This window comes from Perca flavescens, chromosome 6, assembly GCF_004354835.1.
Source record: "Perca flavescens isolate YP-PL-M2 chromosome 6, PFLA_1.0, whole genome shotgun sequence".
In the NCBI taxonomy this organism is placed as follows: domain Eukaryota; kingdom Metazoa; phylum Chordata; class Actinopteri; order Perciformes; family Percidae; genus Perca; species Perca flavescens.
The window spans coordinates 8,654,363-8,678,518 of record NC_041336.1 but is presented as its reverse complement, the minus strand read 5'-3'; the positions used below and the strand labels follow the sequence as shown (position 1 = coordinate 8,678,518).

The window sequence follows — 24,156 nt, the reverse complement described above, 5'->3', positions numbered from 1 at the left end:
ATGCTCAGAGGAGAGCCCATTTCGTTTTTCAAAAGACGTGTGATAACTCTCTGGGAAATAAAATAGCATATTTTCTCTGAACACTTAAATAAATTAAATATGTGAATACCTGTCACCTTGAGAGCGTGTGCGGAGCAGGAATGGGATGTGATGGGGCATTACTGTGTGAAGACAGCAGCTTTGGATGAAGAGGACAGGGAAAAAAAATGACTTATCTTAGGTTTTTAATTTCCTGCTTCATTTCACATTTCAGGACCATAAAAATTCTCATTTTGAAAAACTCCAATAAGCAACAATGAGACATGATCATAACTCCGAATTACTTATATTTTAGGCTAACTAAGCAGCAGCCGCGCCCCCCCCAACACCCCCTCTCCCTCATGCAGTCAGCCTAATTGCTTTAGGCAAGATGTGACAAGACAGACAATTGCTTGTGCAACCGATTACCAAAAGAGAAACCTAAAAAAGAAAAAAATCTGATATTCCATCAGTCTCACTATGCCAAAATCTCTTAACTCACATTGCTTTGCATTACCGTCTGTTCTGTAGATCTGATCTGCAGCCTCAGGAATGGGGACTACTTTTCTAACACCACCTTGCACACTTCTTTAAAAAGGACTTACAGTATGTGTGTGCAGTGCAGTGCATTTCTGCTGGATTTCACTTTAAGACACACAACACAATCAGAAACATCTAATCAAATATCATTGCCCAACCTTACTTTTATATTTTACTGTAATCTGTGTACAGTACAGGTAGTGCTGCAACCAATGATTAAAAGGGATACTTCACCGATTAGCATTAAACTTTGTATCAGTAGAAACACTGTAGTATTTTCGAATGACCGTGCTTCCTTCCCTCATGTCCCCCGAGACTAGATTTCTCTGTATTGTGGGTCTGGAAAAAAGCCTCAGATGACACAGAAATCGTCATTTGGTGCCATCGGAGTCTGTGGCCTAAAGCCAGCAAGTTCCGCATGTTTTCAACCCGCCCATAGGAGAAGGGGGGAGGAAGGTCGGACTGTCGTCTTTACCCAAAGCTTGCCGAAGTGAGTCGAGTGTAAGCCATCTTGGAGCTAAGCTACACCTCTCTCTTTTCAGCAGAAAACTTTTACAACAACTATGTGCATTCAAACTACCGCACATGTGTACCACCGGAATACATTGGTACAGATCGAAGAATATGCAGGAAACTATATTACAGACGGAATACTCGACCCACTACGCGGGTTACGCCTGTTACGGAGACCAGCACCTCAGCCTACGGTCTCGCTCTACGCCGCTAGCCGGGTAAGGGGACATCCAAAGCGGTGAAACGCTGAACGAGTGAGTATGAGCTAGGTAGAAAGCTAACGCTAGCCGGCCACCTGTCTCATCCATCCTGCTTGCGTGTGTCCGCTCATTAGACAAACTGGACTACATCCAACTTCAACGAAACTCCCAACGCGGGTTCAGAGAACGCTGCGTTTTTGTGGAAACATGGCTGAACAACAGTGTACCGGAATATCTAGCTACCAGGCCTGCTAGCCCTCCGAGTCGGGTAAGACTCGTGTAGGTGGGCTGTGTTATCACGGACAGGTGCAGAAATGGGGTGCTTTTATCCAATTCGTGTAAATGGTTGAAATGACAATACAACACATTTGAGTTGACTTGACTGCCTCACTGTCTATTATGTCTGTTTTCGGTAGGCGTGGCTTGGGAGTGGACTCGTAGCAAAGTGAAGCAAGTGCAGTTGTTGTCTTTCATCCACATGAGCCAAAAATACATTTTCTGGTTTTTCTCAGTCTAGAAGGCACCAACTTCTAAAAAAAAAAAAATTTAAAAAAAAGAAGAAAATTCACATTTCTACTACATAAATGACCCAATTTAAATCATACTCATCTTTCCAGCGGTGAAATATCACACGTAAAATGCCAATGACAATTTCCTGAAGCCCAAGACTAGGTACTTTTTTGCACCAGTGTATAGGCCTAAAAAAAAAATTTTAAAAGATTGATTGACAATAAAATAGTTTCAGATTAATTATCTGTCGACCGCTTGGCTAATCAATGAAATCCATTCATTGTTTCAGCATCAGGTCAATCAAAAGCAGAAATATTAGACAGCGCTTTAGGCTGTAGAAACTTGTGATAGACATTTGTCATCATTTTTGACATTTCATGAACAATGAATCAAAAAAGTAATAATAAAATAATCATTATTTGCAGCTCTAATTCTGGTCTAAACTTCAGCAGATCGTTTAGCGTCGCAACTCAAACTGCTGTTGATTCACGCTCAACTCGCAGGCTTTCTACAGGCAGCCTTCACAAGATTACCTGTATTAAAACTACATAAAAGAAAGTTTTCTTATCTTAAAATTGCACAAAGCGGGGGCTTAGGCGTGCAGCTGACTCCTTAATCAACCCTGAATTAAAAAAGTCTGGCAGAGAAGTTTGTCCAACTCGCTTGTGTTTAAACAACTAAAAACAGAATGGTGCCAAAATAGACGTGGCTGACGGCAGATTCTCAGGCACCATCCGCCAACATAAATGGAGCCAACCTGTTTTTCTATCATGTCTGGATCAACCTCGTTTTCTCTCAATTTCATCATTCCATCAGTTGTGAGATTTCAATCTCACAACTGTCACCAAAGGCAGGATGTGTTGTTTTACTCATGGTATGCAGCCAATTAAAAAACAAAAAAACGAACATGACATTTTCAACAGACCTGTGTTTCTTTCGGGACGACATATGCTCCGATTTGAGGCGACTCACGTCAGTTATAACATCTTGTGCTGAAAACAAGACAAATGTCAGCTGTGCCAAATGTTCTTTTCTCAGAGTGTACACCAAATCAGAGAGCGGCAGTGAGAGGGCCTGGGTGCCTGGTAGGTCTTTCCAGGGAAATAACCTCTGGCACAAAGATGGATGGTTACATTTCTCGCAGCAACAACAGCCGTTTCTTTGGAGGAAATGGGAGTGTAACTGGGCTGTTAGTACAAGCTGTGATAGCCCCTGTGGCTGGGCAGGCAAAGAAAATCACTCCACTAACCGAAACCAAAACTTCACAAATTGAAAAACCAAGGAAAGGGACATTATGGTGCCACCCACACAGCTTGATTGAGAGCCAATCTCTGAGAAACGAAGCGCAGAAACCTCACAGCAACAACTCCGCAATGAAGATGAGGAGAGAGAAAAAAAAGGTGATGCTGCAGTGGAGTCGTAGCCTAGAGAGCTAGACGCACCCTAGTGGCAGCAAATGGCAGCCAGGGGGATCTAGCAACTATCCGTTGGCTTGTGAGCTGGAAAAACCAAACACTGGTCGGGCCAATCACATTGTGTATAGAGTCGGTGGGCGGGCTTATGGCTGCTGGGAACAGCAGTCTTTGGAATCAGCTGTGGCCGTGACTCTGGAAGACTCGGAGTTAAGCTTTTCTTTGAGAAAAGAACAAAAAACGGCACTGAAGTCATTCTTAAAAAAGGAACATGTGTTCAGAGTTTTGCCGACCTGATACGGCAAAAGTTTAATCTATCAACTAGCTCCGCTACCTTCTTCGTTGCTCTGCCTGGTTGTAGCGCTATCCAGGGCTGAGCGATGTGGAGAAAATCAAATAGCACAATATTTTTGACGAAATACCTCAATATCGATACCGCAACGATATTGTAGTGTTGACTATTGGTGCTTTCACAAAATATTTACACAATGAGATTTTTGATAATCACCAGTAATGTGGATATTATGACTAAGTGGGTAAAGGGAAATAATAGAACAGCTACAACAGTCTGGTAAGTTCAGAAAAGGACATCACTTCACTGTAATGCAGCCTTTAAAACCAGGAAAAGACACCACTTATGTCATATTACGATATCTAAATTCTAAGACGATATCTAGTCTCACATCACGATATTGATATAATATGGATATATTGCCCAGCTCTAGCTCTATCCTATTGCGTGCAGTGGGAATTTGAAAGAACCTTTTATCCCGCCTTTATATCCTATCTTGATGTGGGTCTGGCTTGTCAGGCTAGTGGAGTCAGGCAATATGGAGAAAAGTTACCAACATTACCAATATATTGAGATATAGTACTTGCGTATATTCATGATAATGCAATTAACAAAATGTATATTAAAAAGAGCCAGAGATGGATATAAAATGCTAACAAAAAAAGCCAAGGCACGTAAACATACGCATGCCAAAGTCCTGTAAACATGAGTCATAATTTCCAAATTATGACTCCGCACGTATCGATTAAGTAGAATTGAAATTGATTTAGTGGACATAAATGACTTAAATTAGGTTGGTGACAAGATTTATACGGTCAGTGTCAGTACATTTTACTTTCATTGCCGTTTAAGGCATAAGCAATATGGCAAAATCTATTCCAATTCACAAATTTATTGTGGCGTACATACTGTAGGAATCCGCTTAAATAAATGTTTCCTTTTAAAAAAAAAAAAAAAAAAAACTTTCACAGTAGCATGTAATTCTCCTCTACCAGCAAGAAAGAAGGAGAGATTGGGAAGTCAAGGGGGTGATTTGCATCCACTTCCAGCCTGGTTGGCTAATCAATGATGCGGGAGGTCTGCACTCATTATGAAGTGATTAAGACATCATTTGGAGCAACAAACCAATGCACTTTTGCCACACCCCAGCCCCCCAACTTAGAGTTCAACAATCAATAACTGGTATGGCCAGAGGCTATTTACAGAGACACTTGTTTCCTTATTTCAGTCACTTCCTCCTATTAAAACACGAGAGCGAGGAGAATCGAAGTGGATTTAGAGGGGAAGTGATGTTCCAGTACTCTCCATGGTGGCGACAGGGAGTGTGTCGTGATGTCTGTTTTATCTTAATCTTTTGGGAGTTAATATTATCCTACTCAACGTTAAGGTTTTTAAAATAAACAGGATTCTGGGGGATTCTGGGTGACGCGGCTGAATGGGAGTTTTGGAAGAACGTTGCGCTTAGTCATCAGCAAATAATCCTTTAAAACGATGAAAATCCATGCACATATGAAGCCGCATTAGCTACTTCTTCACATAAAATATGCATGAAAAATGACAAGGATTCCTTTTTGGATGAGTCACTCTCTTTTCCTTTCAAGAGAGATTCTTTTTGTTGTGCATGCTCCTTCCAAGCTGCCCTGTGGGCAGCACACACAGCCCCCTTGCTACATAAATCAAAGAGTATGTGTGTGTGTGTCTATGATACTATATTGTGAATACTCTCCGTTTCATCTAAAAAAGGGCAACTGATGCAGGAGGGAGGGAGACAAAAAGCAAGAATCTACAAGTATTATGACTGACTGCAGAATTATTTTTTTTTTTAAACTAAACACAGAAACCTAAATGAATGACTTTACAAAGAAATAAAATGTCTTGAAAACATGTAGTAACTGAGGTTTTAATTCTTAAAAATTATTTCATGAGACAAAAGAACCTCTCTGGCCTAAAAAGTATAGCCTACATCTGGGGTAATTTGCTGACAATGCTAGTTACAAAGTAGAGCCCGACCGATGTATCGGTGGGGCTGATATTATCGGCCGATATTAGACACTTTCCAAACTATCGGTATAGGCATTTATAATGGCCAATAAATTAATATTTAAAAAATAAATAAAAACGGATGAAAACACCCTTCAACCATGTTCTGAGTGTTGGCGTTGCATAGTTTGTCCACCAGAGGGCGCTCTGCAACGTCCCTGTTGGCAACACTCATTTCTAACCCTTTAAGTTTCATATCTTTAGACATTTTATTTATCAGAACTTTAATATATTTGGATGTTCCTCTGTTCTGTCGTGACAATAAAACAAGTTTATTATTAAACTGCATTATCATATTATTTTAGAGATAGATAGATAGATCAATCGATCTTAAGAATCCTTTATCGGTCGGGCTCTAGTTACAGGTTATATTTCCCTCTCTAATTGCTGGACTCCATCCACTGTGCTTCATGAAGCATAACCAGACACTCATCCACTTTTCCTGCTGTGCTGCTTGTGGCCGTGGCGGGTTGGCAAGTGGAGCCCAAGTCCATGTTCGACAAGGGGTTAACGTTTTTGAAAAACAGCTTCGACAAAACCGCAGGAAGACAGCCAGTCTGGATGGACGGACCGAAGCCCGTCGCTCGGCCAGTTTGTGGTCCACCGCCTCCCGCCGTCCTTTTCTTCTACTCCCTCTCCTTCCCTCTAGCCTTTTACTGAACTCAAAGCTTTTCCTCCCAAAATTTACACACTCATCAGCTTGGCTATAATTTCCAGTCCTGCACTAACCACACAAGGACCACAGGAGGTAAGCCACTGCACGCCTGTTTTTGGAATCAAAAATAATTACAAGCCTGCCAAGGACTCAAATCCAATAGCTAATGCTTGGACTAGTGGGAGAAAAGGTTGTCAGTGCTGAAAACATCCACTGTATTCACCTTTACTTCCAGAACGGTGCCACAATAATACAGAAACAGATGTAACTAAAGTGCCAGTATAAATTATGTATGTGCCACAGGCAATCTCTAAATGAACTATAAAAATCATGCTGGCCAATGTATATGAGAGAAACACTGCATTGTATCAACAAAAGTATGAGGGAAAACTTTTCCTCAAAGCGCAGCAAAGAATTTTTTTCTACCCGGTTGGAAGAGTGGCTCAAAATTAGCGTGAAAAAAGCCACATCTAGTCGGGACAGTGATGGAGGACCTACTTCAGCCCCGCTGCAGAAGGCACGAGGCAGGTCTGCCTGCTATCCTTAACCTGTGCATTTGTAACGCTCGATGCAACATGTTAATGTGATTTCTTACCAGCTGTGGCCAAACGGGGCCAGACCTGAAGGCCAAGGCCCGATGGTCTCAGCAGATAGCCTGGACCAGCCTGTGCTGTGTCAGCCCTGGATTATGGATGATGGTAGCCTGCGGGGCTGACAGGTAATAATTCACTCCCCAGGGGTCCCACACCCTTCACTGGACACAAGCAGCCGGAAAAGGTTTGGGGGTGGGGGACATAACCTGGGTGCGCACAGCCTCATAATCCACCCTCTTCTCCTGTACTTCAAGAAACTGGCTTCTCATTGGCTTCCCAGTTGCCACGGGTAACCAGCCATTATCAAAATGAAATATGAGGTGCCACAGACCGGTGCCGCTATCAGGTGCAGGGCCAAACAAAGTCCCATATGTTGCGGATGAGGAGCTGAGATTAACTGTTGCTTCCTGAAGCACGGCACGGCACCGGCCCATTCCTCAGACATCGCCAGTTGCACAATGCCGCCATGTGTTGAGTTCGGAGACACATCAGACAAATCACTATTGTCGAGGTGCAACAACAATGGCACACAAAAAAAAATATCATCCAATGCTCTCAAGTTCCACTGAGCTTGAAATGAGGAGGGGGAATGAGTCATTCAGCGACTTCAAGTTCGCCGGGGGATTTAATGTAACGTGTCTTTGTGTATCCCACTGAAATTCAGTTGTTTTACTCTGACCAATCCAAACTGCAGACTAACTGTGTGTGTATGACTGTTATATGTGGCTATGTTCAGATATTGAGCACATTACCTTGATGATGAAAATGGACATAGGCCTGCTGAACGTTCCCCAAGGGCCACAGTCGCTGGTTAGGAGCCTATTTCAACCACCATTACCCTGAGGACCATTAGGACGATGCCATCTGCACACGCAGGGCCCCTCCACCGGGGCCTCTTGTCATTTCAAACTAAAAGCAAGTGCCGAAATGGAAATCGGAAATAAAATTACACACTGGGCTAAATGCACCATTAACCATGCTAACTGAGCGACGGACCTATCAAGGCCTGGAAATGAGAGCTGGACGAAGAGCAAGCAATTTTCAGGAGGTGACGAGGAAATAAATGCACGCTGGTACTTTGTTCTCTCTCTCACATATTTAGGACTAAATCACCCATCAGCAGAATGTGACTTTCCTAATGGTGTTGAGTTAATACAAAATAAAAAAGAGGAGGAGAAAAAGAGGATTTGATCATTTGTGAGCGTGGGAGACCGCAACAAAAGGAGGGTTGAATATAGATTTGTATGCAATATATATATATAGTATAAGTAGGAGTGCAGACAGACATGCTGGTAGGAATCGAGCCAATCTCACGCTACACAGGAGCATCTCACTTCTCCTGCAGGGAAGCAGCACCTCTCCTTGTCAGCAGACCAGTAACATGTCAAATAAAATAACCTGAAAACCACATTGCAATGTCCTCCGAGCAGCACAGAGTGCTAAGTCACAGTACCACTGTACAACTGCGGTAGGAAACCGCAAGCCCTCAGGCCTCCCTGTCCTATGATGTCACTGCAGCAGCTGAGATGAGCAGGGGGACGAGGCAAAAACCAAAGAAAAATCACAAGATCCAACCAGACGGTTACCACTTAAGACATCTGACTGGGTTGGAACAGGAAGTGCACGATGTTTTCCCTCCCAACAGCCACAACAAGAGGCACATTCTGAACGAGCAAAAAGTTGTCTTTACTGTTCAAATCAAGGCAACGTACCCCTTAAGCTGAACATACATTTTTAAAAACGCCTGCAAAACTTTTGCAAGGCTAGGGATAGATCAGAGAGGAAGAACAGGACCATGCAGGCTGCCTCTGAGTCAGGCAAGAAAGCACAGATTGCCTTGCAACAGACCAAGATCGACAAAGGTAGGACAACTGTGTAGTCCGTCTCGGTTTGTGCATAGGATAGTATTTATTGTTGAAATGTACTTAGCCTCAAGTGAAACTGAACACCCACTGAGGGGGCAATGGGAGGGCTAATGCACAACAGGCTGAGACAAAAACCATAGTCCTCTTCTTCTGCAGGATGGCTCAAGAGCAGCTCCGAGCATCTATTTCAACATAAATAAACCGCCAGCGGCTGGCTGGTGAGAGGAATCTCATGAGAGAAAAGAAGAAGAAAAAACCCGCAGGTTTCTAATCTCTTTAGTGCATCGTAGGCAATACAGAAATCCAATACAGACTGCTGCTAAAAAACTCTGCGTGCAAAAGCACAAACCTGTTAGAATAATGAGCTCATCGTTTTCCCTCGGAGTTTGGCTTTAAGACAAAACTGCAGATGAAGCGAGCATGATTAGTAAGAAAGACATATGCAATGTGTCTTGTGGGCCGCTTCAATGTAATCCAACAGTGCCCTAGTTTCTGGACCCTCCCAATCTCAAATTGATTTGTTAACGTTATCAGTTAGTAAAAATAATACAATAAAATGGGGCACATTTAATTTTATGTTTTTCTTTGTTTTGCACAAACAAGTCTGAGTAAACAAATTTGGCCTGCTTCCGTTGGTGTCCAAATTAAATTATTGTGCTCCGAAAGTACGCCACTCAGACAGACACGTTGTCAGTTTGCTAATTCGTGATAAATTACTGAAGACTCAGTCAAAAGAGAAGCAGAAACATGATTTTTTTAGCGTTGCAGGTTTGGTACATTGAGGCAAATTTGCACGAAGCATGTGTGTCAAAGCCCGATAACAGTGCGGAGGACAATAAACTGTCAAATAGCTTGCAAAAATCAGTGTAACGTCAGCTCGTAATTTCCTGCTGTCACCCTCAGTGTAGAAATGTTTGGGACACCAAACTGCACGTAGACCGTAGAAATGACCAAAACACAGGCGAGGAAAAAGAGAAAACAAGCGGTTTCTCTGGACCCCAAATTCAACTTGGGGAAGAGTTTAGGCTCATAAAACGTGTCTGAAATGTTGTGTTTACGTGATTAAAAAAATTAATGTAGGAGGGTTGTAACATTATGAAATAATATCTCTGCTGTGGCAAACTTGGGAGCATCAGACTCCTAATGAGCAAAGTAAACGCAGCTGCTGCCGCAGCAACGCTAAAGTCCTCCACTAGCAAGCGAGCCACTTCTTACCTTTGTTTCCTTCGTACGTCCAGCGTGGAAAAAAAAATAACCGTCGTCGTCTCTGAGAGAAGATACTGAAGCGGTGAAGAAGGCAGAGTTGTTAGTTTCAGCTTGCGCTGGTTTCTTCGGTAAACAGTTAGTAATCCCAGAGCGCCAGAGCAAAGCGAAAAGGCGCCCCTCACTGCTGTGACAAGACTGGAGCCAGACTGAAATCACAACACTTCACAAGCCGCTCAGGCCCCGCCCCCCTGCGCTGTAGTTTGACAAGCGTTCCACCCAATCACAAAGCGACATTAGTATCGTGTCGTCTCCGATTAGTTAATCGTTCGAGCTTTTGTGTTGCGCCCCGCCCAGCTCGGCTCAATTTTCTCCCAGATGTTAAATGCCTGAACATCAGGGCCCCTGTAAACCCAGCCAGCCAATCAGAGTGCAGGACAGGGGATTTAAACACACACACAAAGTTTGGGAGGAGCTATTTAAAAGTATGTGAAGTTACATTAGCCACATTCTTCTCTTTTAACATTAATCATATTTGTAAATGTGTGGTATTTATTTATTTTTAAACTAATACATGTTATGTTATCTTCTTTTGGCACTTTTCAGAATCAAAAATAGCAACAAAAAAAAAAAAAAATATATATATATATATATATATATATATATATACATACATACACACACATATATATATATAGACACATATATATATACACACACACATATATATATATATATATATATATACATACACATATACACACACACATATATATATATATATATAGTACAACTAGCAGGAGACAAGTTATAATTTACGGTAGGGTTCCACACAGCGAAACACCTCGCGAATTTCGGCCAGCGAAAGTTTGCTTCAGGGGTGCGGTCGCGAAAACAACACGCAAGACCGCAACATGTCCCGGGCTGTCGGAAGACAGGGCGGTAAAAATACACAGCAGCAAACCATTGGTAAAATGTTAGCTCATAAATGCTCTGGTAACCTGGCTATGCAGCCTAGCTGCCTTGCTATGTTTACAATGAAATGCATTGTCCGAACATGCTAGCGGGTGACCTGTCGGCTAGCTGAATCATTTTGAGTGTTTAAACTATCTACAGTGGTCTATTTGGTGGTGTGTTTGCCCTGTTTAAGTTCATCTGACATATAAACAACAGTGTTCGCCAACAAAACGTAATCAAACAAATGCACAAGTAGCCTGGCTAGCTAGCTACCTGGCTAGGCTACAATGAAATCCAATGTCCGAACATGCTAGCGATTAGCCTGTCGGCTAGCTGAAAAGTTCGAGTGTTTAAAGTGCCCATATTATGAAAAAAATCACTTTTTCTGGGATTTGGGGTGTTCTTTTGTGTCTCTGGTGCTTCCACACACATACAAACTTTGAAAAAAATCCATCCATGCTGTTTTGAGTGAGATACGGTTTCTAAATGTGTCCTGCCTTCAGTCTCCTAGTGAGCTGTTCAAAATCGGCTCGGACTGTGACGTCACAGTCCGAAATGAGCTGGCTAACCGCAACCGTTAGCTCGTAGCGTTAGCATGCTAACGCTAGCATGCTACGTTGTTCTCAATGGCAAAGCACTGCTACAACACACACAAGTTCACCATAATCTACAAAAGAACTACTTACATGTGAACCCTCATTTAGAAGTCTCCCAGCTAATCCTGCCTTGTAACTGACCAAAGTTGGAGAAACGGGCTTTCTTTTACTGTCTCTAGAGTTAGCTAGCTGACATAATCTACATCTCAGCTACTGAGCATGTGCGAGTGCAATCAAAGATAGTACAGAAGAAGAAGATAAAAAGAGGTCTCACTCTGTAGCTAAAACAGAAACCAGGTGAAAAGAGTATCTACAGCAGTGAGAGAGAGCTGTGCAGTACAACAAAAATATGAGCTGTGTCTCAAACCGCACATTTCTATCAGTATACTGCTAATGTGCACTGACTACTTACTGCCGTAGTGCCCACTTTCGATGGTTAGTGGTGTCCCAAACGGAACACTTACGTTAAAACACTTACCGGAAATGACGAGCGGTCGGCTCGCCCCGCCGCCTCTGAAAATCTGACGAAAATCTCTTAAACTGACCTTTGTTGATCTGAAATGACAGATTCAGCAACTGCATGGCCTATTTCTCGCTTAAAATGTTTTCAGAAACACGTTTCAGTGAACTATTTTCGTAAAAAACGAGATTGTATTCTGAACGAGCCGCCATTATGCTCTGTTGTAAAATCCAGGAGCAGCCAGAACCACGTGACGCATTGGTCCAATCAGCTGCCGGTCGACGTCCCTGGCCCCTCCCCTTTCTGCTGCATAGTCAAGATGGCGCCCGTTTGGTGCGCGTAGTGTCCATCGTTCCACACTTAACTTTTTGACCGTTTTCAGGGGTTCATCCGGGTACTTTCAGTGCACTGACTTTTTTGTTATCTCCACTATATACTTAAAACTAAGTGTTTGAAGTGTGCAAGTAGGCGGTTTGAGACACAGCCATGGTGTTTTTTGAAAATTTAACCATGTAAACCTATTCAGGTACAACCTTAAAATACAGGTATGAACCTGAAAATGAGCATAATATGGGCGCTTTAAAATAACATATTCAGTGATCTATTTAGTAGTGTATGTGCCCTAACTAAGTTTGTGTGTCATATACAACACATTTCGTGTTGATAGAAGTACCGATGTTCATGTAGAAATATTTTAATCACATCAAAATTTTCATGATACGGCGCTGATAACCTCCACCATCTTGGTCAGACTTTTTTGTAACTCCCGCCTCCAAACACAAACACGCGGACCTGATTGGTTCTCGAGTGGTCCTCATTTGAATAAAGTTAAACTTTCGTCAACTTTATTTCGCTCCCCTCGGCGATTCGCTCTCATCTCGCTCAATCAGGGCGAATTTCGTCTCCATTCAACCTCAATGAGAGCAAAGCGAAATTTCGCTGTGTGGAAACCTACCGTTAGGTAGTAGTTTGGAGACACTACCTTATTTAATCATTAAATTAATAAATATTGTTGTTGTATCTCTTTTCGGCGTTATAATTTGTAGACGTCCCTAAGCACTCGTCTTACTGCCGGTAGCAGTAGCAGCAGAGAGCAGAAGCCAGCAGGCAAGTGTTATTTAAATAAATTCCTGGTGTACAAACTTTCCAATCCATCGTTTTATGAGTACATAACCTATTTGTTCTAGTGTAGAAGTTTGGTATCATTTCGGGCATTATTAGTGGGGTAATGTACAAGATATACTCTTGGATCCATTAGCCCCTGCCCTAAGCTATTCAGCTGATAACGCTAACTCGCCCAATATTTGACCCAGGTGAAAAAAGCTTCTGGGGGGTTGTTTGGCTCGAGGTCGTGGTGCAAAGGACCCTAGGGTGAAATTATTCCGAACCATCACTTTAATGGTTTATTTCACTTAAAGCTATAGTGCCTAGTTTTCTGTCGCCCCTATGAGGAATTCTAAGTAATGACAACAACACTGTTGGCGCGTCCACATGACACAAGCCTTCTGTGATCACGCACCGCCCCCACCCCTCCTCCACGAAGTTGCTAGTAGCCAAGGAGGACACGGAGGATTAAAAAAAACATGACGGACTCTTCAGAAGAGGTCATTATCTTCACTTGAGTTTCTATCAAATTAATATCAAAAAGTTACACACTAAAGCTTTAAATCACTTTTCTATAAGAAGTTACTATATACTGTATTAGAGGCACTGAAAATGCAAACTGCGTGTACTCTGAATGGCCTACGAAGAATAACATACAATTTGAAAAATGTAGCAACAACAGTTAATCAGCTGGCAAGGATGATGTTTAGTTCCCAGAAACACTAATAAGACACCTGTGCAGAAATAGCAGTGCTCAGGCATTTGGTCTGACTCTGCATCAGTGTTTGATGATAATCTGATAGATAGCCATGGACTCACTGACTCACTTATCCCTAGCCTTCATCTACTGCATTTCTCTTTCAGTCATTCTTTCTTGTCAAAATGCTCCTGTGCTATATATATAAAAAAAAAAAAAAGAGTTCAAAACAGTTCAAGTGGCTCCTGCAGCAATTGTCATCACTGGTTATGATACATATACTGTTATGCGCTTTGGTAGTCAGATAAATAAGATGGCCTCCCTTCAAGTCATGCTTGTTCATTGCATTCCTCTTTGGCCTCAAGCCGCAAAAACATAGTTGTAAGTTTTTGGTTGGCTCCGTCTCAACGCTAGTAGATTTACTCCACTCGTTTCTTTTGGCAGTGCGACGGTGCCTGTTGTGGTGAGGCTCCTTCAAGGGAAGGGAAAGGACACAACTGGACTCCCTAAAATCGTTGGCTAGCCTCAGTTCACCACAATGCTCTGCCAGTAAGAGTTTTGGCAGTAAAGAGGCTTGATATATTGACTGGCTGTTCTCCTATTGAATTTTCATAATTCTCTTCAGAGTAACAGAGAGGTGAAGTGGTTGCATCCTGAAAGCAAACACCTTTAGAACCTGGAGGTCCGATGCCGATTGTAGGCAGGGCGTAATTTCCACTGGGGACCCACTTTTAAAAAGCCAGTTGTGTCACCACCCCACTTTCAAATTCATTTGATATTATTTGGTTTATAAGTGTATATCAGCCCCTATTTTAAACAATAAAGATAGTAAGACATCTTTTTCTTATACGTAGTTTAGTAAAATTTTTTTCTGGAAGAGTTTATCATTATGATCAACTTAATTATTTCCTGGATTTTGTATCACTACAGTCCCTAAACTTATGTAGAAATGCAGGAAATGGGATTCAAATTGAAAACATTTTGGCGGAGGACCCCCAGACACCCTGTTTGGTGTGTGTGTCCCCCCACAAAACACACTTCTCAAACCACAGTTACACCCTTGCATTGTAGACCTCTACATGTGCAGAGTACACACAAAGCTATTCTGATAATGTGATTCCTGGGTTGGCAGTGATTTGTATTATTAAAGGAATAGGTCAACATTTTGAGAAATACTTTTATTCTCTTTCTTGCAGAGTTAGATGAGAAGATTTATACTACTCTCATGTCTGTACGTTAGCTTAGCTTACCTTAGCTTACAATAATGATTGGAAATAGGGGGGAAACAGGTAGCCTGGCTCTGTCCAAAGGTGCCCTCCAAAAAAAGTCATTTAAAAATGTAATCGCAAACAGCGGTGAATCGAGATCGCGGTTTTATAACGATTAATTGTGCATGCCTACTTGTTATATCTTGTTAGTTTATTTTGTAGACAACAAAAGTAAAATAACGACAAGTTGTGGTTTTTGTGTCTATTTCCAGACTTTATACTGCCGTTACGATAGCTGTCTGCTGTAGCTTCATACTGTTTACCACACAGATGAGAGTGGCATCAATCTTCTCATCTAACTTGGCAAGTTAGAATAGACATATTTCACAAAATGAATGAATGAATCGAACACATTTTTAGAGTATAGCCTATTCAATATTTATTAATTTATTATAACACTTTCTCACTTTCTCTTTCATTCTGTGAAACCAGGAGTTATTGTGTGATAGTTTGTAATTTACTCTCTCAACCTGACAGGTCAAAGGGCAGTGAACTGAACTCCTTTCCTCTTGCCGTCTTATCTCACAAAGACAAGACGGAAAAGATATCTCGTCTCTTATCTCATTTCCAGCTAAAACAACAGCAGTGTTGTACAATTTATCATTGATTAGTCATGGGGCTTCGATGCCATGGGCTGTCATCATCATTCAAACTGCTGCTCACATGTTTGCATATGGAACAAGGAAGATGCAACAGTAAGCCTGCCCAACGTTTTCCAAGGCACAAGCAACACTGAGGGATGTTCTCTTCTGGCAAAGCAGATCTACATGTGGATTTAATGTTTTCTCTTTAATCTTAATTTACCCCAACACTTCTGAAGTGTATTTTCAAGTTTATATTACACAGGTGCAAATACATAAACAAACACAGCTAGCTACCACGGCAATATTCCTAACACTGGTAATGTTGGGTTATTTTCCTGCCACTATATTTTGATATTGATATTACAAGTTTATAACCCTTGTGTTGACTTAGGGTCAAATTTACCCGTTTTCAATTTTAGTTTTATATCAGAAAATATGGGATGTAGAAATAAGCGCTGAAAATGTAAAGAAGAAAAATTTTACAATTTAAAACGTTGGAAATAGGAAAAATAAACTGTGAAAAAAAGGCGTAAAAAACATTGAAAAAAAACGGTTAAAGTATTGGGGGGTGATGATTTCAGAGCGACAAAGTCAAAGTCACAGTTTCATGCCTTTTCATGAGTTGCTCAAATGTTACTGAAAATTAGGTACACATTTAGTTTAGAATATAGAAATACCCCTGTATGATGTTTCAGCTTTTCAGGAAAACCAAAGAAAGAAACCCTTTTAGCAGGATGCTCTGTGTTGTTTCAGAATGAACTGCACTGGCTGTGTTTATTATTATGAATGAATATGTAACCCTACGGCTGATTTATGGATTTTTAAATATATTTTGGATGACAATGGAGCTCTATGGAACAGAGGCATAAGCTATCCGGCTCTGACTACAGACAATACTTTTTATTCTGTGTAATCTATTGTTGGTTTTAGTGTCTTCAAGGAAATAGTTTACGATAATAGAACACATTGAAATGGTTTCCCTTAAAAGGCAGAATGAGTAGGATCCTCCTAAAAATCAAAGTATAGACTCAAATAATCACTCCGAATCATCACTTATGATCTAAAAGTGTAGCAGTTCTGTATCTGCACACACCATGCCCTCTTCCCTTTTCTTTTCATTTAGCTGTGTCTGGGATGTTTCTGGGCGTAAGGCTTTGGGCTTCTGGGTGTATAGCCCCCAAGCCACAGAGTGCAGGGTCTGAGGGCTGGACTCGAAAAAGGTGGCGATCAGGTGCCAGATCATAAGCACGCATCCAAGAGGAAGCTAAGAAATTGGTGGACACAGTGCAGAAATAATGCAGATATAGCGAGGCAAAACACCAAGCGGACAAAGCTGGTCCCAAAATGGTGCCAAATGTGATGCTGCCGGTGGTACACTGGGATGTGTTCTGGTGTTGTTGAGCCGGGAAGGAGGGGCCAACTTTGAATGCTGTTGTACAAACCGCAACGGAAAACTCCTACTCATTGCCTTTGAATATGAAGGCGATCTTTTGTTAACCATTCCCATGTAGTTTTAGTTGAGTAAGAAAAAATCTTGTATAGGTCATTTTGCAATGCGCTGACAATTACCTATTTTTATGTTTTTTATGTCTTTTTTTTATAAGTATCGTCATCGTGTACAGGAATAGGAAAAACACATATGTGCAGAGATCTCAATAGAGGGGATGTCTTCCTTTAAATACAGAATGAGTTAGAGAAATGGCACAAACATATTTTATGTGCTCTTGTGAGTATTTATTTTATTCATTGACTTTAACTGTTCAAAAATGATCATTGCACTTTATACATTCTTTCATAAATAAAAGGTTAAAATGATTAACCTGCCACTCAGACAAACCACTACTTCAGTACATGTTATGGAATGCTTGCATCAAGTCTGCTGCAATAACCTTAATGCACAAGGACTTCCAAATACCAAACATGTTACAAGATGTTCTTGTGACCGTGAGAGGAGTCTTATAAGCTGATCCTGCAGCCTATAGGTTGAGTCAGGACTGACAACTATGCTGCAGTACATCAACACATGCCTGTGTTGAGGGGAGGAGCATGCGAGCACAATGGCTGAATTCAAACAGCCTGTTTTAGAGTCTGCAGGAACGACTCGGAGCCTTGCGTCACCTTAGAGCCAATTATTAGAAACACACACAAGCTATATATTTTGTGTTTGGTCCCGTGGGTCTCTTTGAGGAAGCAAAAGCACTGAACAGAAAGGGAGAAGTGTGGGCTATGAATCCAGCATAATGATGACAATGTTCCTCAAGGCTTTAGTGTCTCGTCCTCTTACAGGACTGCAAAGACAGTCTTTAAACCAGTCTACCAACCTGTATTTACCAGGAAGCTGCAAATTCCCATCTGTCAATAATCATTAATATATCTAAATTAAATATTGCTATTCCATTGGGAGTATACAATATGAGGTAGTTTGGATTGATCATGTGCGCAAATGGACTGAAATAATGTGCTGTTAATGTGTCTTTCCACTATTGATATTTTTCAAATACGTGACTGGGTGGACACACATTGCATGGTAATGCCAAAGGTTTGTGTCTTCGTAGTCTATATACACAACGTTCCACATCCAGGTGTCACTCATTTAGGCCGGATATTTGTTGCCTTGGGCTTTCTTTGTGATGGCATTTTAAATACCTGTCGATTTATGAGGACTATGGTTAACATTTCTCAGATCTCTGCAAGTTAAATCGAGACAGCTAGCTAGACTATCTGTCCAATCTGAGTTTTCTGTTGCACGATTAAAATAACCTTTGAACGTACACGTTCCACCAAAACAAGTTCCTTCTCGAGGCTATTTTGCAGAGACACTGTTTGTCTGACTTAGCACCGCCCAAGAGGATTGTGATTGGTTTAAAGAAATGCCAATAAACCAGAACACGTTTTTCTCCCATCCTGGAATGCTGTGTGGACTAGCCAGACCCTCCTTCTCCGCGCTGTGAAGGAAGGTCTGGCAATGCGAGACTAGTGTCTTCGTGAGTGTCTTTAACGTGAGCTGAATAGAGTGACACTGTTATTGTGTTACATTGCCATATGGTGAATCTTATCACGTAAGGAGTTTTAGGATTATTATTTAAGCAATTGTAAAATATACATGAAATAAACTTGTGATATTATGCTGTCTGTAAACAACAGGACATCAATGCATTTTTTGCTTTGAATTAAAAATGACTGTGAAAGCACTAAGTTTGAGCTTTAATTTGAGGGTGTTTACATCCACACTAAAAGCGTCTATAATCCCTACATTTTTGGGGGACAAACTTCTTAAGAACAATTTTAAATCATTTATAATGTCATATTTAACATTTGGGCGTAAATCCTTTGCAGTCAATGACAGTCTGAAATCTATGACCCATTAGTGTTGCTTTGCCAGACCTTCCTCAACAGCGCTGCGGAGGAGGGTCTGGCTAGTCCACACAGCATCCCGGGATGGGGAGAAAAACGTGTTCTGGTTTATTGGCATTTCTTTGAACCAATCACAATAGTTGGCGCTAAGCACGGACAGAGCCACAGCGCCTCTGCAAAATAGTCTCGGGAAGGAACTTGTTTTGGTGGAACGTGTACATTCAAAAGTTGTTTTAGTCGTGCAACAGAAAACTCAGATTGGACAGATAGTCTAGCTCGCTGTCTGGATTTACCCTGCAGAGATCTGAGGAGCAGTTAACCATAGTCCTCACAAATCCACCGGAGTTTAAAATTCCAATACAAATAAAACAAAAGGTAACGGGCATCCGGCCAAGAAGAGTGATATCCGGCAGAATTTCCGACGGCACTCTAGCAATCCTGGAAGTGGAACATCGTGGATATAGACCAGTGATCCATAGACATCAGCAGACAGTTGGTACAGGATGTTCCCTGGTGATGCTTGCCTTTAGTCTGGTCTCCACCCTATTGACAGCGAGAATGTTGATTTTGGACAACTCTGCAATATTATGCATTAAGTTCAATGACAACCTTTTAGAAAATGAGGTGCTAAGGTTTTTTTTAAAGAAAATAACTTCTACAACAACTATGCATGGCAAGTACACCATGGATAAGGTATTGTAAAGGTTAGGCGACTAAAACACTTGTTAAGGTTTGAGAAAGAGTGTTTATTTTGTTCAAACCCACAGAACATTATTTTCAATTCTAGTGAAGAGCCCGAAGTTTCCAAAGATACCAAACATGTCAGAATAAATTTTGGGGAAATGTGTATAAAATGATGCACAAGACATCTATTACAGTATTACCATTTGGTGGAATAGTGCTGCTTCAAATTGGTTTTGAAGATTTAACTCAGTGTAAACATCATTAAGCCTCAACAAAGAGTTGAAACACATTATGTATTATACTGTCAAATAGAGCGGAATAAAAGGTTATTTTTTTCAACCTTAAAACCCTTAGATGGCTTGGGGGGGAAAGATAAGGGGTTGTCATGTCATGACTGTCATGGGATGCAAACTCCTGTCTCGAGCATGAAAGTCAGACTGGCTCGACTCCTCTCCACCAGGCTGAAATCTGTATCCTTATTTTCCCCCTCGCTACAGTGAGAACACACTGCATCCTGCATTGGTGCTGAATGTTGCTGTTGGACGCAAGTGGTGCTCTGCAGAATCATCCAATAGAAATCTACTGTAAATCTTTTTGGGCTGTCTGTTCTTTGGCAAGTGAAACAGATGATCATTTGGAGTAAACCAGCTGATTGACAGCTAAGAACATTCAAATACGTGGCCACTAATAAAACTCCCAGGCTGCCTTGTCTGTACATGTCTGATCCTTCCCTTGTTGCCTTGTCCTACAATTGGGGGGGATACGTATAACAAGAGCTACGAGTCCAGTTCCATTGAGGTAAATCTAAACACTCTGAACTTTCAATTTTGATTTTAAATCAAATGTGCTACCAAAACAACTGAAACCTGCCATTACAGACTGCAGTGTAAACATCACATCATGTAGAGATTAGGCAGCCCTAATCAAGGCTACATTACCACATAGAGTGAAAGAAAAACATAGTTAAGACCTGAGAGGATTTAGAACCAAGACGTACGAACTCAAGAGTAGTTTCCTGTATGTGTGTCACATGGGTGCCGCCACTGCCACGCCTCTTTAGGAACCTAGCATCAGTTCTGGAGTGTATTGCTTCCAATGGGCGAACTGAACGTAAACACAGATTATGAGGGAAGAATCACTCAAATATTGGACCCATCTTTCACAAGCCACTTATTTCCAGAACATTCTGTCACTAAAATGGCAAAAGGACAAATCAGTAGAACGTTGACTTTGTTCGAGACCTATTTCGAGATCTGGCAACACGGATGGACTAACGTCAACTAACGTCCTGACAAAACTAATTTTCCTAATGCTAAATATGGCTTTCAGCTGTGTAAATATCTAATGTCAGCAATAGAAAATATCCATTTAGGAGACAGGAGACGTTTCATACCATTGGGGCAGTGTGAAATGAGCTATCCATATCTCACAGAGAATCTTTGCAAAGGCTCCTGATCCAAACATCTGTTTTAATGTATTCATGACTCGCAGCTGAGTATGAATACGTGGTGACTTCATCACACGAGCAGCCATATGGAGAGAATGGAAAGCCATTTGGCTGTTTCAGTGAAACGCTGTGTGTACAGTATCTGGTGTCTGTGTGATCGTAATCCAATGCTGGGATTCATAATCCCCAGCAGGTTTTTTTTTTTTTTTAACTAAACAAAGATTAGGAGAGATTTGGTTGTTTGTTTATCATCTGAATGAATGTCATCAGGTCAGCTTCAAGACAAATGGAAGCAGAACAAATGAATTCTCTCTCTCGCTCTCTGTCTCTCTCTCTCTATGTCTCTCTCTCTCTCTCAATTTCACCCCTTCCATCACTGCCAAAACACTGAGCCTCAGACAGAAATCTACTGCTGTCACAAAACATCCACTTGATGCACTTCACCAGCTCACACAGACGCACATGATACCCTTCCGGTGTATGTATCCACTGTTGCATACCAATGATTTTTTGTTAAGCCATCAAACAGCAGCATATGGTCGGAAGAGATGGCTGTTAAGCTCCTTCTGTTCCAACAAGACTACCACTGCTCCTACTAGTGATAATATGATAATCTTTGTAATAGTCTGAAAGCATATTTATCTCTGGAGCACCTGTGGTTGGTATTGCTAATAATGTTTTATGTCCATTATCTGGAGGTTATGACTCAGTTATGTCGTCATCTCGAGACATCAAGCTGCTACCTCCTCATCATCATCATCATTACTTCACTATCTCCAGATAACAAATGGTGCTCGTGTTTATTTCCCAAAGCCCAGTCTCTCAAAATAGCAATTTAACAATTTAATTATGATGGTATTTCGAGGTATCAAGTATCGTTATCTTGTGTTCATAACCTGAAATGTCTCATTATTGCAGGATAACGGGCTTGTCTTCTTCATTCGTGGAGTCATTGTGGAGTGATTCGTTCTCAGCCCTGAGAGGAAAACAGCTCAGAAATGACAGATGAGAAGCCTACACATAATATTAAGACCACCTCTGGTTGTCTCTTTAGGTAATGAGATCATTAAGTCTTGGTCATGACATGATGGTTTAATGTCTTGCGATAACAAGGTAATGAAATGTGTTTTTAACCCTGTATCTGGATAATGGGGTTAAAAAAATGAATATAAACACCCCGACATTTTCAAAGCTGCACTAATACTTTTATAAAAAGGGCTAAAGAGCCAGATATTGGTCTCAAGGGCTGGTGAAAACGCGGAGATAATTGTAGAATGAAAATAAGATTTAAGTTTCGTCAGGTGGACAAAAGCACAACTCCAAATGAATGCTAATGTTGTTCCACATCTGCTGGATTTATAAGTATAGGCAACTGTTTGCCAACAGGTTCACCATAACAACTGTAGAAGGCTATGTTCACACTTGGCGTCTTTTTTTAAGCTGCCTGCGTCTGTTTTTAATTATAATCCTATGGATTCGCCCAGTTCTTTTTTTTTTCTCCAACTTTTTCAACTTTTCGGATAAAAACGCCCTACATCAAGCACTTGACCAATGACAAGTGGAGTAGCCAGACCTGTCGTTTCCATAACAACAAGAAAAAATGGAGTCGGAGCACACTAAGTTATACGGTATGACCGGGTGCTCCATGTACAGGGACTCGCTTTGTTTTATGTAACGTTAGCAGCACCACTCCTTCTCTCTCTCTTTCTGTTCTTTCTTTAGCCCACTCCACCGCTTAGTTTTAGCTAACGTTAGCACCGCTTAACATAGCGCTCAAGCTAGGATACTGTAGCAGTAGCTACGCCCTCGGCTGCTTTTTGGAATAAAAACGCTGCCACTACAGAAGCTCCCTAGTCAACTTTTTCTTGTCCAAAAAGACGCCACGTGTGAACATAGCCTAAGGTGATAATATGTCAGTGTTGTGTTATCTAAAGAAAATTAGAAGTTGTGATCACAAGACAACAAATGAAATAAAAATAAGATAATTAAATGTTTAATTAATGGAAGAAGAGTAAGAAGAAGAAGAAGAAGAAGAAGAAGACATGCCTTTATTTATCCCGCGAGGGGGAATTCACAATTTTCACTCTTTTAGTGCGGTTGCACACACATTAAACACAGGCCTGAATTACACACATGCTCAGGACTTACACATGCTGTACACACTAATAGGGAGATATCAGAGTGAGGGGGCTGCTCCTTGGAGGAGCGCCCTGAGCAGTTAGGGGTCTGGTGCCTTGCTAAAGGGCACCTTGGTAGTGCCCAGGAGGTGAACTGTCTCTGTCACTGATGCAAGACCGGAAGCAAGATGGCACCAGTGTGCATGGCAAGTCGTCTGTCTCCGTCTCATCTGCTTAGTTTGCTATCGCTCTATCTGTACATAATGTCAAGATGTCTCCGCTTTGCTTGTTTATGATCGCCAGACACTTCTCAACATTCAAATCTCTGCTGATATATTGTCTGAAAGACATGATTTGGGAGACCGCCGGTCCCTCGAGCCTTCCTCCTTTCCTGTCAGATATACCTGCGTACCTGCGCCGTTCACCTGTTGTTCTTCCCCGTAAGAAACGCTTCAGGCGACGGGGAAAACGCGGAGGTGTGCTGGTCAAATTCAAGGCTTACCTGGCATCTACCTGTGTGATGTGACCTGATGGACGCCACGTTCCTGCTGCCGGGCGATCGCTGGGGATGAGAGAGTGCTGGCTCCGTCCCGTTGTACCTGGCTCACCGGTTATTTCCGAGGCCCACCTGCTGATGGTACCTTTTTCTCCCTCGGATCCGCCGAGGTGGTGTGGATTTTTCGAACCTGCGCCCGCTGGATCATGTGGCGCCTTCGGCCTGTGAGGATCAGACTCTTCGCTTGGCTCTGAATAATGCTAGATTGCTAGTGTTAAGAAAACTTAAAAGACGTGTTCGTTCGATTTCTGAGGAAGAAGGAGAGGCTTGGGTCCACTTGAAAGATAAGCAAAAGCTTTAATGAACAAGACGATGACAACGACAAGACAAAAACAAAATGATACACTGCAGCTGACAGCGGACTGAATCCATGCTTCCCCTTCAGGAATTACGTCAATCAGTCACGAGACATGACAAAACAATACACTGTAAACAGCGGACTGCAGAACCTTGTTCCCTTGTCGGGTCACAGGTCCGCAGTTCGGAGACAT

At 41.7% G+C, this 24,156-nt stretch overlaps 1 protein-coding gene across 5 annotated transcripts in view; it reads right to left on the bottom strand.

Moving 5' to 3' along the window:
- Positions 1 to 11,504, bottom strand: part of sema6cb (semaphorin 6Cb) — a 167,724-nt gene extending 156,220 nt beyond the window's left edge. For 4 of the 5 annotated variants that reach the window (XM_028579970.1, XM_028579973.1, XM_028579974.1 and 1 more), the window contains exon 1: positions 9,854 to 10,055. The gene's annotated coding sequence lies outside the window, so the exon portion shown is untranslated. Of the gene's footprint in view, positions 1 to 9,853; positions 10,056 to 11,484 lie in introns of those variants that run through there. The other variant, XM_028579971.1, reaches the window with a different exon arrangement.
- Positions 11,505 to 24,156: the final 12,652 nt, after the last annotated feature.